This window comes from Microchirus variegatus, assembly GCF_963457635.1.
Source record: "Microchirus variegatus genome assembly, chromosome: 4".
Classification (NCBI taxonomy): Eukaryota; Metazoa; Chordata; class Actinopteri; order Pleuronectiformes; family Soleidae; genus Microchirus; species Microchirus variegatus.
In genome coordinates this window covers 21,567,142-21,582,009 of record NC_139805.1, presented here as the reverse complement: position 1 = coordinate 21,582,009, position 14,868 = coordinate 21,567,142, and positions in this window count along the sequence as shown.

Genomic DNA, 14,868 nt, shown 5'->3' with positions numbered 1-14,868 from the left:
TAGCTGGACTTAACTGTGAATGGAAACGTACTGAATGACTGCATGTGCACACACCGAGAGTACAAAAGACAAAATGATGCTCACACAGCGCAAGAGCAAGAGAGCGAGAGACAAGGAACCATTTTACAAACTGCTTATTTGAAATGCTTAATTTCCCAAGGGGTCATGAGCTGCTCCACCTGATAAGCTGTCGTATTCCCATTAAATGAAGACAAAATATGCAAAAAGCAAAGTCCACTGGAGTTTATATTTCCATTTCTCCCTTTGAGGAGTATAGCCAGGTTGCAGGAAAAGCCCAAAAAACCCTGAATCAACTAACTTTGATCATCCTGTGGCTTTGAGGTGCTGCCTTTTTACAGCAAAGTTTCCACCACCAGAAATAATTGCAGACCCACTTGGTGGAGAGGAAGAACCATTGAAGAAAATGTGTCTGCGGGTTTCCTCTCTTTGGTTTGCTGACGGTGCAGACAGCCTTTGCTGTGCTGGCCATCGACTTATGCTCCCGCTCTGTCCCATCTGCCTCAGCTGAAGGCTGAGAGCGGCACGTGAAGGATTTTTCGTTTCACAGACTCAAATCATGCGAGTAAAATGTACAAAAGTGAAGTTACTCAACATTAAATAACAACGATTATTGATCCTTCTTTCATACAACTAAATTAAATTCTCACCACATGATAACTGTTCATTTCACCCACAGACACATTGATCACAGCTGTATAAAGGAACTTCAATCAATAGATCATGCTCTGAATAAGACATTGTCACCAGAGCCACACAACTCTAAAATGTCTCTAAACAGTACTGACATCCAAAATCATCACACCCTGTGATCACCAAAATCTGTGAAAAAGCCTATTTTTACTTGCATATGTACTTTTAAAAACAATATTATGATTTTTTTTTTCCTGCTATTTTTTTTTTTTGAAAAACAACAAAAACAAAATTGCAAAAAATAAAAAAAAACAAGCCTTTACCTTTTGGATGAAGTGAGGTCCAGTTCACAGGGATGTGGAGCGATGCTGCAGCCTCACAGGAGCGTGGCTCTGATACGGTGCAGGTGGAAGCCGAACCATCCAACGACGCGTAAAAAAAAGCCCAGTGAGAGTGTGGCTGAAAACGCAGCAGCTCTGGGTGTCTGTGAGACAAGAGATGGGGGGGAGAGACTGTTCTTAATGGCTGCAGTGGGTCTCTGTCTCGAGCAGTGACCGTGCGTGCGTGCGTCCTCCGCGAAACACAGGCAGTAGCCGCGACGAGTGGATGAGCGCCAGTCAGAGTGGTGCTCTCCTCTCCAGCAGCTGAGCGCTACTGAACAAAAGAGCGCTCTGCAGGCTCTCTATTCAAATAGCAAGAGAGGGGTGGAGGGAAGGGTGGGTGTGTGTGCTTGCGTGCGTGTGTGTGTGTAGACTTGTATTAGTCACCTATCTAGGACCTTTTCTGGCGCAAACACTGACCTTGTCAGGACCAGCAGAGATCAAATCCTGGTCTAAATGAAGCCTCAGTCTTAAGAAACGGTTTGGTTTAGGGTTAGAAATTAATTGTGGTTAGGTTAAGGTTAAGGTAAGGAATTCAGTGTTTCATATTATGACAGCAAACACAAGTTTCTCGTTTTAACATGATCAAAAAAAGATGTTTTATATGGATAGTTAAGGTTTTTCTGAAGTGGGTAATGCAGAATCAGTATGTTTACATTATCAGCCTTAAGGTTTCTGATATGACCATTCTTACTCATGTCACATGACCATGTATTGATAATATATGTGATCTATTATCACATACTAACATGACAGAAATGTGATTTTAATGTGAACTGGTATTGGCTTCCAGATTTCTGTGCCCACACAACCGTGAAACAATCAGATGTGAGTCATTTGAGCCTGCTGAATGTGGCCTAAGCAGAGAAAATGTGTTGTAGTACCCAACTGAAATTTTGCAACACATTCTGTGGTTTGTCAAGCTGTCAGACATCTCTTTGAAAGTAACCCAAAGAAACCCAAACAGCGTATCTGCCACATTGTAGCACAGCTTCGATGCTGTTGGGCTTATGTGCATGAGAACATCTAGAAAGAGTCTGAGGAAAGAGTTGTCTGACAGCATAGCAAACCTGTGAAAAATATCCAAGATACAAGGGAAGAATTTTATTGGTATATTCAGTTGCACTTTCTATAACACGATTCCTTTCTGTTCCTGCTCACATCAACAAACAACACATACATACAATGCCAACACAGCTGATTCAAATGGTCAGCTTGTCAACAAGCTCTGCCTGCTCATGTTCATTTGAATCAGGTGTGTTGGAGCAGAGAAACTTGTAAAACATGGAAGGCAGTGTATCCCAAGGACCAGGATTGACAGTCTACTGTGTACATTGACGACTAAATACACCTCACAAAAACAAAACAAAAGGCACTTTAATCTACATTACTGGGGTCTACATGACTGATAATCCACTTAGTCCAAATGTATATTAGCAAACTAAATGGCTGCTCCGGGCCTTTGTGACCACAAAAGGGGGCCACCAAACCCTAAGAGCGCTTGCCATGTCTCATAAAAGAGTGTTTAATAAGAATATTAAATTATGTGAAAGGTTATCATAGAAACATGTCAACAGCTTGAAAATAAGTGCTACTGGCATGGACTCTTTATAAAAATAGACATAGCCTTCAAGATTGAAAAGTGAAGAATTATCCACCATAGGGCGTCCAATATATTTTTCCTGGTTGCAGGTGATGCAGTATTTCTGATATATGCATTTAAAATAGATATTTGAAATTCAAGTAATTAAGTAGTATAGTAATCTAGTTTGATACATGAGTTGGCTGCTGTATTTTGTTGTTTATTTGATTTGCCCATACATATGTGGTGATTTCTGAGAACTTCTGACATGGTGCCACAACAGTACCTTTTGGATGAAAGTCCATGAATACTAGTTCAATTAGTGTGTGTTGCCTACAGTGTGTGAATAATAAAACACTGACAAAAGTCAATTACTGGTACAATTCTGCTTATTGCCCCATAAACATAATTGGGTCATCTCTGCATTAGTTCAATATGAGGTGGGTAGTCAAACAGGCAGGGAGGGAAGGACAGGGTTGTTTTTAAAGATGTGATTTGGCATCTCTGCTCCACTGCAGGCCCCATAATCCCATTTTGCTTTTGTCTGACCGTTGTAATTAATAACCTTCGGGAGAGAATTACCTTGTTTGGCAGTCTTACAGTGACCTCGGCCTTAGATTTACATGCAACAAGACCGGCTTAGCCTATCAAATTAGATTATCACAAATTGCTTGGGATTTAGTTGGCAGGCCTTAAGCTGCAAATGTTGATTCGTCACTTTTTTTTTCTTCACCTGAGAATTTGACCATAACAGCAAGGTACACTTTCCCCCCTGGGTACTGTAGTCTTTGCATGACAGCGGTTAACATAAAGATCATTAACGTGGTCCTTGTTAAAGACGCAGTTGGAGTGTGATGCCTGCAGTCATGTTAAAGGGAAACTGGTGCTGTGTGGTATACATTAGGCAGTGTGAGCGTAACCCTCTGCTTTGTTGCATATAAAGAATAATGATCCCCCATGAGACGCCTCGCCGCATGCAGAGAGATTAGCGCTTTGTTCAGCAGCGTTGTACAGAACTGGCTGCATGTGTTATTGTTTTTCAGTTTAGCAAAAAATAAATCTGTATCAGCACAGTGTTATTTATTCATATTCAAATGTACCTCTATTATTGTAAGAATAATGAAGAAAAAAATTTAAAGGAGAAAAGTAGTGTATAGTGGGGCAGATTAAGACAATATTCCATAAGAATCTTTCACTTGGTGATACAAGCACCAAATTTGCACCAAAAACAAACAATGTTCAGGATGTACTTTTTTATCCAGCTGAAAATCAAAGATGGCTGCCAGTTTTCAAGATTGCAGGCAGTAATGAGCCCGCTGTTTTCCAATTTGCTGAATTGGTTAGTTACCTCAAAATCCCTCCTGTCGAATTGAATCAAGGCAAATGTATAATTTCTTCAATTTAAAAAATTTATAAAAAATGATCCCTTAAGAGGTTTGCTAATATTTCCAATGGATCCTTGTTCAGGGTGATGCTGACTAATTTTATAGAAAATTTCAAGTCATTTCAAGATAATTTTTTTTTTTTTTCAGTAAGGTCACCTCACTCTCAAAGTAGTTACTGGAGTCTCTCCAGGAGCTGTCCATGGTGCTGAAAGGTCTAAGCAACGATCCATTCACATCAACCGAGAAAACACAAGTTAACTATAACTACAACAAATAAATCAGGCCGCTCATGAAAGTTGCACATTAAAGTGTTTTTTGTAACATCTTCTCAAGCACCACAACAAAACACTAACCACTAATCACTCTGTTTCTCCTATTCTGTCCCCATAATTTCACATGTCAGTGTCTCAGTATATCTTCATGTTAGCTGGGCAATTATTTTTGTACCATGTGCCCAGTCTACATGGATCTGTACATGAATATGACTCTTTACAAGGCAAACACATGATATTTGTCCTCTCTACAATTGGGTTCCTGACTTCCTGCACAAATGAAATATCCCATCCCTCAAACAAGATTTTTGATTTATGAGTGCAGTGTGGATGTTCCCAGATGAGGATTCCTAATGACTCGTCTGATCTTTAATTAATCACCAAAATTTCATCTTCTTATTATTAAATTCTTGATTTAAGTCAAGAGACTAAAACCACACTATGTTTGGGGCAAAATACACCAAAGTTAAAAAAGTGAAAAAGATAATAATGTGGTGTATTATAACGTATCTAATAAAAGGGATTGTAAATCCTGTGTTTTGATTCTATTTTCTCCTTGAAATAGAGTGGACTTGGAGTGGTGCATTTTTTTATTATTATTTTTTTAAACATTGTTAAAGCAGGGAAAACAAGACTATTTGTTGAGCGTTTCTTTTTTTTCCTTGTGAAGATGATAAATGCTTATAAACAAATGGAATTAGTAGAGAAGAAACAAAAATCAGATTAGGATACACAGTTAATATGTCTTGTTTCTGTGCATCAAAGTGAGCTAACTCGCCATACAATGAACCATGAAAGCAATTTTATTCAGTCAGCTTGCACACAAGCACACACACACACAGCAGCCAACCTTTTAAGGACTTGCATTGACTTCCATTTATTTGGACAGCCTAAACAAAGCCATTTATATATGAATTAGATTTGTGTTAATATTTTGGCTATAACTTTAGATACTGAGTTTTGGAACAACAGCTCAATGGACCGGACACAGGCTTGAAGTCGCTGTCTGAAACTTATAATTGCAAGTATCTGACATTTATTAGATTAACACAATCGGTAGATAGTTACAATTATTTTGTCGGATGTCGACAGGGAAAACTTGAGATGTCGCTCCAAAACCAAACTCCTGACCACAAATCAAATACTAATATACTTAGTTAATGAAGTCTACTTAAGCTTACACTTGTTGACATAATGTCTTCCCTAACTGTAACCATGACGACTAATTGCCTAACCCCCAACTTTATCCGAAATCCAACTTTACCTCAGTTGGATTTCTAAAAACCAAGTCTGGACCTGTAAAAAAGTGAATGTTTGTGTTTCTCAGTCCTGGGGTCCTGCATGTTTTAGATGTTTCCCCGCTCCGACACAGCTGATTCAAATACATGAGTCATTACCAGGCAGATCGTGTTGATGAGCTGACTATTTGAATCAGGTGTGTTGTAACAGGGAAACATATAAAACATGCAGAGGTAGTGGACCCCAGGTCCCCAGGAATGAGAAAGACTGCTCTTTAAGGCAGATAACTCTAACTGGCCATGACAAGGAATAATCATTTATAATAAACATGAGTTTCATATATTATATGAAACACTTTTCTTCACATATAAATAAAAAACCTATTCATAAAAAGGTATAAGTTGCCGTTCTGAAGCACCGCTTATCTGTAAAGTATGTATACTGAATACAGAGTTATTTATTGATGATTCAAATTCAAACAATCAAAATATCATTACTGTTGGTAAAATGCTGTAGAGATGCAACTCATCTCTTCGGACAAAAGGGCAAAACCTGATGATGATAGATGAGATGACAAAACGAAGATGAATGAAACAGTCTTTTTCTAACTTCTCTGCTTCTTTCTCACATCTCACCTTTCCCCCGTTTCCACTTCTCTGCTTCCCAGAATGACTAGAGGGCATTTGAAGTACAAACAAGACAGTAAACAAAGAGAGCGCTTATATCGATCCAGGCTTTATAGCTCGGGGTAAATGTGTTTATTTTGTGTTGCAGTTACATTATACTTAGATTAAATACATATTTGATGCATTGGCTGGAAGTAAAAAACAATGCACTCCTTGGAAGCATCTTCTGGCAACAGTTTATTACATTTTGTTAATATCTTAATTAGGCAGAGCAAGAGAGAAATAATCCTCAGAGAGCTGGCTTCTTATAACACTGTCCAGCCACCCCTGAAACTCAGTGGAATAATTAGGCAGAGAAGAGAAATGTGTTTAATTCCTGTGAGGATTTGTGGCTTTTTGAGTTTATTCCTGCCTCCTCATCTGTGGCAGCAGCAGCTTTAAAAAGTAACCACAGCAGCTTAATATGTTCTGTGTTTTATTTGAAGTTTTGATATTCGTGGAAAAAATAGTGGTTTTAAGGACGACCAAAAACCATTGCAGAATTCACAACAATTTGGGGACATCAGGGAGGCTGTAGGGTGATTGAAAAGCAGCTTATTCCCTTTTGAAGTTTTGACTCCAGGTAGTGGATTTCACTCCTTAATTGGAAGTTGTTAATTTTCTAAGTTTTATGTCCACATACACAACCACAAGAACAGATCATGGTGTCACCCATCACATGACGTCATATGCTATGAAGAGACTAATAACTGCACAGGAGTGGAAATTAATTGCAAATTTTTACATAGACTTCAATTCCATTGAAACGTTACTGTAACTCAAAATGCATTTTAAAAGAACAACAAAATAAAAATAAAAATATAAAATCTGAATAAAGGCTGTGCACCATCTGTTTTTAATCGATTAAATGCTTTTGTATTTTACACATATCTATTCATGCTGAATCTGAATATTTGACAATTTGTCCATTAGGTTGATATATAGTTTTTATATTTGTGTTTTTTTTCCTTTTGGCTTACTGTAGGCTATTAATAGGAAAGGAAATCTACAAAATATATTTATTTATATTTTGTAGATTTCCTTTTTGGAATTTTTGGCTACAATGGGAACACGCACTCAATAAACTTTGAATATTCTTATGAATACAGTCAGAACTCTGAACTGCTCTACTTTTCACTTTATACTCTTATTTTAAAATGTACTCTAGTTTTAAATAATTTTTAATCTAATGTAATGTGTTTATATTGTGGTTGTAGGTTTTAGGTATTGGTGTTAGTGCAATTAGTGTTTTGTCATCTGTAATTGGTGAGACAAAGACAAATTTCCTCCTAAGTGGACAATAAAGATATATTCCATTATATTATATTCTATTCTGGAGGGGGGAAATGCATTATGGGAAATTATTTATATATATATATATATATATATATTTCCAAAAATCCACTGAAAATATCTTGGTGTACAGTATATCAGGGAGTACAGACTTGCTATGTGTGATTGAAGCTGAAACACACGATGTAGAGAGAGCATAATATATGTATGATTTGTAGGTAAGTAAACAAACTGATTGCTGTCTGAGCAGAGTGGAAATAAAGGTCAGCAGACAAACACGGAGGCTCTCTTTCACAACTCCCAGCTTTGTATTCATGTTTGTTTTGCGATCTGAAATCATCTGTCCTTCCTCTCTGCAGCCTCAATCAACCACAACAAATGTTTGTGTTGAAATTCCGACTCTTAAGAAAACCCAACGAGCGAGCTCTGAAACAGACGTCACTATGACAACATGATTCATCGTCTGGAAAGCGTGAATTACCATTGAGAAACAGTCCAACGGCTAGTGAGATATTTCAGTCTCGATTGCAACCCCGTGGCTTGAAATCACAATTACATCCATTCCCACAGGTTTGTAGAATTTAACTTGAATGTGTTCAGCAGGATACAAAACATTTGCTGCAGCTCTCCTGAACACTCTGCTGCTCCCAATTAGCCTGGAAAACCTTGGGTGGGGAACTTTGTCATGAGTTACACAGAGACTTTACTGAAGAACTGATGTAATTATTGAGAAAAGTAAATGGTACAGCAGCTGTTGTCGTATGAAGAAGTGCTGTGACTAACAAATACACGGCGAGGCAGTTTGAAGAGGGTTTGAATGCTTCTGGGATTTAGATGATTGGAACAATACATTCAGACATTAGAAGAAAATCAGAGATAAATACAGTCTAAGGTGACCTTGTGCAGCTAATACAGGGAAGAGGAAGGAATAAGAAAGAGACAGTAATGCGACAATACGGATGCACTGTTGTAAAACAAAGAAGAAGATGAAGATGAAGACCTTGCACAGCTGGTAATTTGCTTGTGATCATAGACCGAATAAAAAGAATGGATACAGTCTTTCGCCCAGGAACTAGGAAGGAAGTAGCAGTTGAATATGAATATAGGAATATGAGCCATTTTCCTGAGGAGTTAATGGTCTCAATTGCTCATTTCAGCTCTTCTCCTACAGCGTATGTCGATGTGGCACATATGAGTGGACACCAGCGTCACTGACGGTTAGTGTCATTCAATAGGAGCCTGGTCGCAGGCGATGTCAGTGAATTCCCAGTTGCACAAACTGACACAGCAGCACTGCACAAATCTCAAGGCTTCACAAAGAGTAGTTTCATTATTTATACAGGCAATACGTCAACAAACAATGCTGCAATAGTCTATGATTCAACAAACCTCACTGCTATGTCGCTGTGTTTTTACTGGTGGTTTTCTTTAGAGCGAGGAATATACGCCACTGCAGTAGTGTACACCTCAAAGAACATTTCAAACAAGGTCAATGTTAAAAGCATTTTTTTTGTGTGTGTGTGGTTCACAGATAAGAAGACATATTATGTTGGTGGTTTTATGTAAGGGTCACATCTGCAGTTTCAGAAACAAGAAGGATGTGGAGAGTGACACCTTGACAAAGAGTGGAGTGATGCTGGTGTTTAAGACAAGAGAGCTGTGAGGCAAAGCAAACCTGAGAAGCTGTAAATGAGAGCGTAATGAAGCTGTGCAGGTGGGGACAGGTGATGGATAATGAATGAAGGTGAGAGGGGAGGAGAGCAATAGTCAGGAAGACCAACCAGAGGATTTCTGACTGACAGGTGTGACAGTAGACAGCATGTTCAGAGACGTGCTAAAAGGATAAAATCCAGCACCAATAACCAATACTTTTCTGCTAAAACTAGACTCAAGACCAGTATTCTAGTAGCAGTCTCAATAGCAGAACATGATAACGTAGAGAAGCTCCATGGAACAGACCTTGTACAACCTGAATACTTTCCTTCTGTGTTTCTATTTCTGTTTATTTTTCATCTATTTGGTAAAGAACAAGAGTACGGTCAAAAGTTCACTCAATGCATTTCTAGAAGGGAACACATACTTTATCTCCAAATATGAAGAGGTCATATGGTCTGAAACTACCTCCATTCTATTCTCAAAGCTTTTTGCTGAACCATATATGCACTATATGTATTTTCTGTAACTCATTCACGGATGATGACAGTGTCCCCCATCTCTCTCGTTGGCTTAGAAACAATAGAATAGAAATAGAAAATGGAAAATGTGATCAAAGCAAATCCATGCCTAAACTACTTGAATATACTCAGCTGTGTTTTCCCTGGTAGCAGACAACGTTAGTGGTAAAGAGACTCAAAGATGATAAGAGAACAAAATGAAACAAACAGGCATCAAAACACCAAAACAGCTACTTAAATAAACCATATGAAATAAATAACAATCCTACCCGCTTGTTTTCCGTCTTTCTTACCTTCTTTTTTTTTTTTAAGTCGAACATGCAAACTTTCCATATATTTATTTTCGTCAGAGTAGTCGACTTTTTCACATAACTGATGCACCTCTGCTCGTCGCCACAGACACACTTTCAAACAAACAGCTGTGTGCGAGGAGACGATGGCAAGATCAAAGGCTGCATCCTGCAGTCTGGTTCTATTACAAATGAAAGCTTGAATTTATGCAGCCTTGTCAGCGTTGACACAGAGACCCTTTTCTCTCTCCGGAGAGTAACACATCCCGACTCTCTTTCATTGTTCTGCATGGCTACAGTCTCCACTACAATCCACCACTTAAAATGCTACTTGTCACAAAAAAGTGGAGTGGGACTCCTTCAAAGCCCTGCACACAAGAAGTACTCACTGTTACAATGAGACAGACAGAGGACAGACAGCAGCACGGGAGACAAACGTCTGTCACAGTCCAGGAAACCAAAACACTGGCTCTTTGGAACAATTAATGCAGCAAACTTTGGTAATAAGATGAGATTTCACATGAGACTTTCTTTCTATAAAACCTGTCACCCAAAACAGATCATCTAACTATTTTCTGATTTACAATCAGTCTGCGTTTTGTGGAATTTGGTTGTGGATTCTGTTTTTCAAAGGGATTAGAAAGTAACAGCTGCTATTACTGAAATCACCTCAAAAGGTTTTTTCTGTTTTAGTCCATCAGCTACAAACCTCCCACTAATGCTCCGACAAAATGCAGCGAAACTAAACAAAATCTGTAATAGATTAAATAATTATGTGTAATCACATAATGAAAGGACAACTTGAGATCTGCGCTTGATCCTAATTGGAACATTTTAGCTCTTTGTTTTGGTTTATTGGCCACAGTTTTGCTTTGGTTCAGTTTGAATGCTGTCAAAGCTCTTATGCTTTCATCTCAGAGCTTGAAGGGGACATATTATACCCTATTTCTCCAAGTTAAACTAGTTCCCTGGTGTCCTAATGAACATGTCTGTGACATGCTTTGGTCAAAATACCATAAGGATGAAGCACCACAACAGTTCCCCAGTACCCTGCCAAAACAGACCTGTTCAGAATGCTCTGTTTAATAGTATCTCTTTATGTCCACCTTAAAAAAAAGTAAAACGAAACTTAAGGGACAGGAAATGACATCAGTCACAGAGGCTACTGGCAGCTAACAACGGTTAGCATTTGGAAATGTGATCATTTGCAGGCACATTGCTGTCATATATAACATGTATCCACTGGACAGATAAATACTCTGAGGCTGGAAGTTTGTGTAGGACTCTGTGCTGCACTGTGGAGCCAAGAATAGAACTTTTCGGGAACTTCCGGTTTTCAGATATTGTTGCCCTCGCCAGCACTCTCACGTGTTTTACGGACAGAGCAGATCGCAGATCTACTACTAGTACTTAAAATTTAATTTCAGATTCTTACATGTGACGCAACGACCGGCTGCCACTTGGCATTGTGAAAACTTGGAATAACTTGGGTCGACGTCATTGGGGAAATATTTAGAATGTAACAGCAAAGTATTCATGTCGTGAACGTGGGAGAGACTAATTGCCATTCCACTTTACAGTTTTTATATCATCATGACAAGTTTTGTCTATTTCAGCTTTAAAAATTCCAAACTTAAAACTCATATGTTAACTAATTGCTTTTTTGCTCATGCATTGTTTTCTGCTGTCTTATGATGCAATCTTCCGTATCACCATTGAGCACACATTTTCTTTAAATAGCACATTCTAAAATAAATGGTGACATAAAAAGAAAAACAGTGGGAGACTAAACGGTCACTGTGATGGACTGTTAAGTAGCAAATTAAAGTTATGGACCAGGACCAGTATACACAATTTGTAGTTAATAGACTGAAAATGCAAAACCACCAGGTTGTTCCTTCCTTTAATAGTACAGTATCAAAATTTGATGTTATAGATTTATTGTCACACCTCTATGAGTATATTTATTTTTAAATGAATGAGGCAAAGCTTTACTGAGCTGTACTAAAACAGTGATATGTCTTTTCATGGAGCCAACTCTTTTTTTTCTCTCCCCACAGTCAGTCAACAACACTCCAGTAGCCCGGTTATAAATCAACATAATGAGGCATAAATCAGCATTAATTAGCATATGGGTTGTGGGCAAGCAGTAAGATACATAATTGCGCATGACATATATTCTCCGCTATCGACTCACACACACACGCACAGTAGCAGCAATCACCACCTCATCTCTCCCTCTGCTTCTCTTTGCCAGCTCATCATTATTGACAGTCGGTGTACTGTACTGTGTGACTTCTACAAATCACAAGGCAGCAGCACAGAGAGCCAGATGGACGACGCCTGCCACTGGTTAGTGCTGAAGAGGAACTCGCCACTGACTCTGAGGGAGAGGGCAGGGAAAACCCATCACAGAAGCAGAGTGATATGTTGCAGAGTTAAGGAAGTCAACACTAAGGGAGCGTTTAGCATCGACTCCCAGCTCTGAGATGGAACATGTAGCACAGTTTGACTCTGACTGAATCACGGAAAGAACAATGTGGAAACTAGAGATGCCTCAATATCACTTTTTCATATCTAATACTAATATCACAGCCTTGAATATCCACCAATGTCAATCAGTCTAATAGCGTCATTTACAAAAAGACATATAAAGAGACACACGGCAGTGAGGTGGCTGGCACTGTTGCCATGCAGCAAAAAGACAACTGAGTTGAACCTGTGAGAGAAAATTCTAATCTTCAGCCAAAAGTTGAATTACTCACATATTCTTAAAACCAGACCTGGTGTACAATATTAACAGCCATAACTTAGGATAAAACACAAACTAGGAGCCTTTCAAGGTTTCCCTCCCTAGATACCAAGGTGCCAGGCATCTGGACCGGAAACACTTTCTCAAGTCCTACTAACACGTGACTAACTCTAACTAACTCTACTCCTACCCTCTTAGAAATGAAAGTGCTAAGTAGAACCATATAAGGTTCTTTAGCTTGTCCTCATAGGAGAACCCTTTTTGGCTCCAAGTAGAACCTTTTTATAAAGGTTCCACTTGGAACCCTTTTGGAGGGTTCCACCAAGAACCCTTTTAAAACCCTTTATTCAGGAAAGGGGTTTTAAAGGGTTCTTTGGATCAAAATAGTTCTTACTGGAACCATTAGTGTTACCAAGAAAAGGGTTTTTGGGAAAGGGTTTTTCAGAAGCAATGGTTCCAGGTAGAACCTCAGCCGTGTAGAGGAACCCTTATTTCTAAAAGTGTATATGTATCAGACCTGCTCGCCAGAATCTGCAATGATGCCTTACTGTTCAGATATCAGGCATTGTCTCAGTTCTCCTCAGACCTGAGCTGTCTTCAATAGAATCCTACAACTTAACTCATCACTGACTCCAGAGGTTCCATCATTGGTCATTTCAGCTGATAATCAAAATTCTCTGTAACATGAAACACGGGCCTTTCTGCATGTGGTTTGCATGTTCTCCCAACAACCTTCCCATTGAAAGACAACCCGCTCCACCACTGAGAAACAGCAAACCTTTAAAAGAAGATAAAAGAAGGAATAGTGCAGGCAAAACAGATGGAAATAAAACACAAAATGGATACGCACCAAAACACTTGGGTTTTTGATTGCTTTTTAGAAACAGATGATGCTGAGCATAAACCTAAAGGAAGTGTGTACCATACCTTTGGAGCAATGACTGTAAAGATACAGTCACTCTTTGTTTTAATTAAGATTTGACCATGGGACATGTGAAGTAGACACTGCTCAGGTGATCTCACATGTTTTTTTTTGTTTTTTCTTTACAAAATTAGAGACATCTGTTTTTTTCTTATCTCAAAATATATCCATGTAGCTCACATGATCACTGTTGTGTGGCAGAATGTGAATTCCTCAGTTTCCACATATCTGGTCACATAGCAGTGCTAAATGTTATGATTTTCTAAAGACTGATAACAATCTTGGGGTCTTGTTCACGAGTGAGGGAAGGATGGAGCGTGAGATTGACAGGCGGATCGGTGCAGCGGTCGTTGTATCGGTCCGTTGTGGTGAAGAAGGAGCTGAGCCGAAAGGCAAAGCTCTCGATTTACCGGTCAGTCTACGTTCCTACCCTCACCTATGGTCATGAACTTTGGGTTATGGGTTAGCTGAGGAAGTGTCCTGCGAGAGGGAGGTCTGGGCGTCCCTTCTCAGACTGCTGCCCCCGCGACCCGGCCCCGGATAAGCGGTAGAAAATGGATGGATGGATGATAACAATGCAATGAGTATTGTATCAGCTCATTTCTGAAGGAAACAACTATAGATTTGTTTTTTAGCATTAAACTGAAAAAGAAAGCTATTGATAAAATATTGCTCCATTTGCAACAATCAAATGAATTAAGCTCCCTTAAACTTAAGTTAGCAAGTTATATGAAATTGCCCTAATATAACTTGAGAAGCAATTTAATTCATTTGAACGTTACTGATTGAAGTCATTTATACGATTACACAAACAAACTTCAACTAATTGTGATATGTTGCTCAGTTTATCACTCTAGTTTTGATGCTTCTGTTATCTGTGGCTTCTCCCTATTACTCTCTTTACCAGTTTGCCCTCCTTATCTTCTCCCCTCTCTCCACAGAGAGCTCACTCAACCCATGGGGGGCGTTTTAAGTACAGCCAGTCAACAAGGACGCAGTTCGGTCAGGCCACTCCGCAGCTTGACGACAAACACACAGAGATTGAGCAGTGATCTGACCACTGAAGCATTTCCAAACGCCTCTCTCGCTCTGCCACTCGGCATAATCAAGCGTCCAAACGCAGCATGCCATCCGAGCCAGGCTTTATCTGAAAACACAGTGTGTGTAGACGCACAGGTGCGGGGAACAATTTGTACAATTGTGGGCCAGAGAAAAAGGCTCAGTGACCAGCTGTAGGGCCCCTCATTCATGTGAAGATTGGGT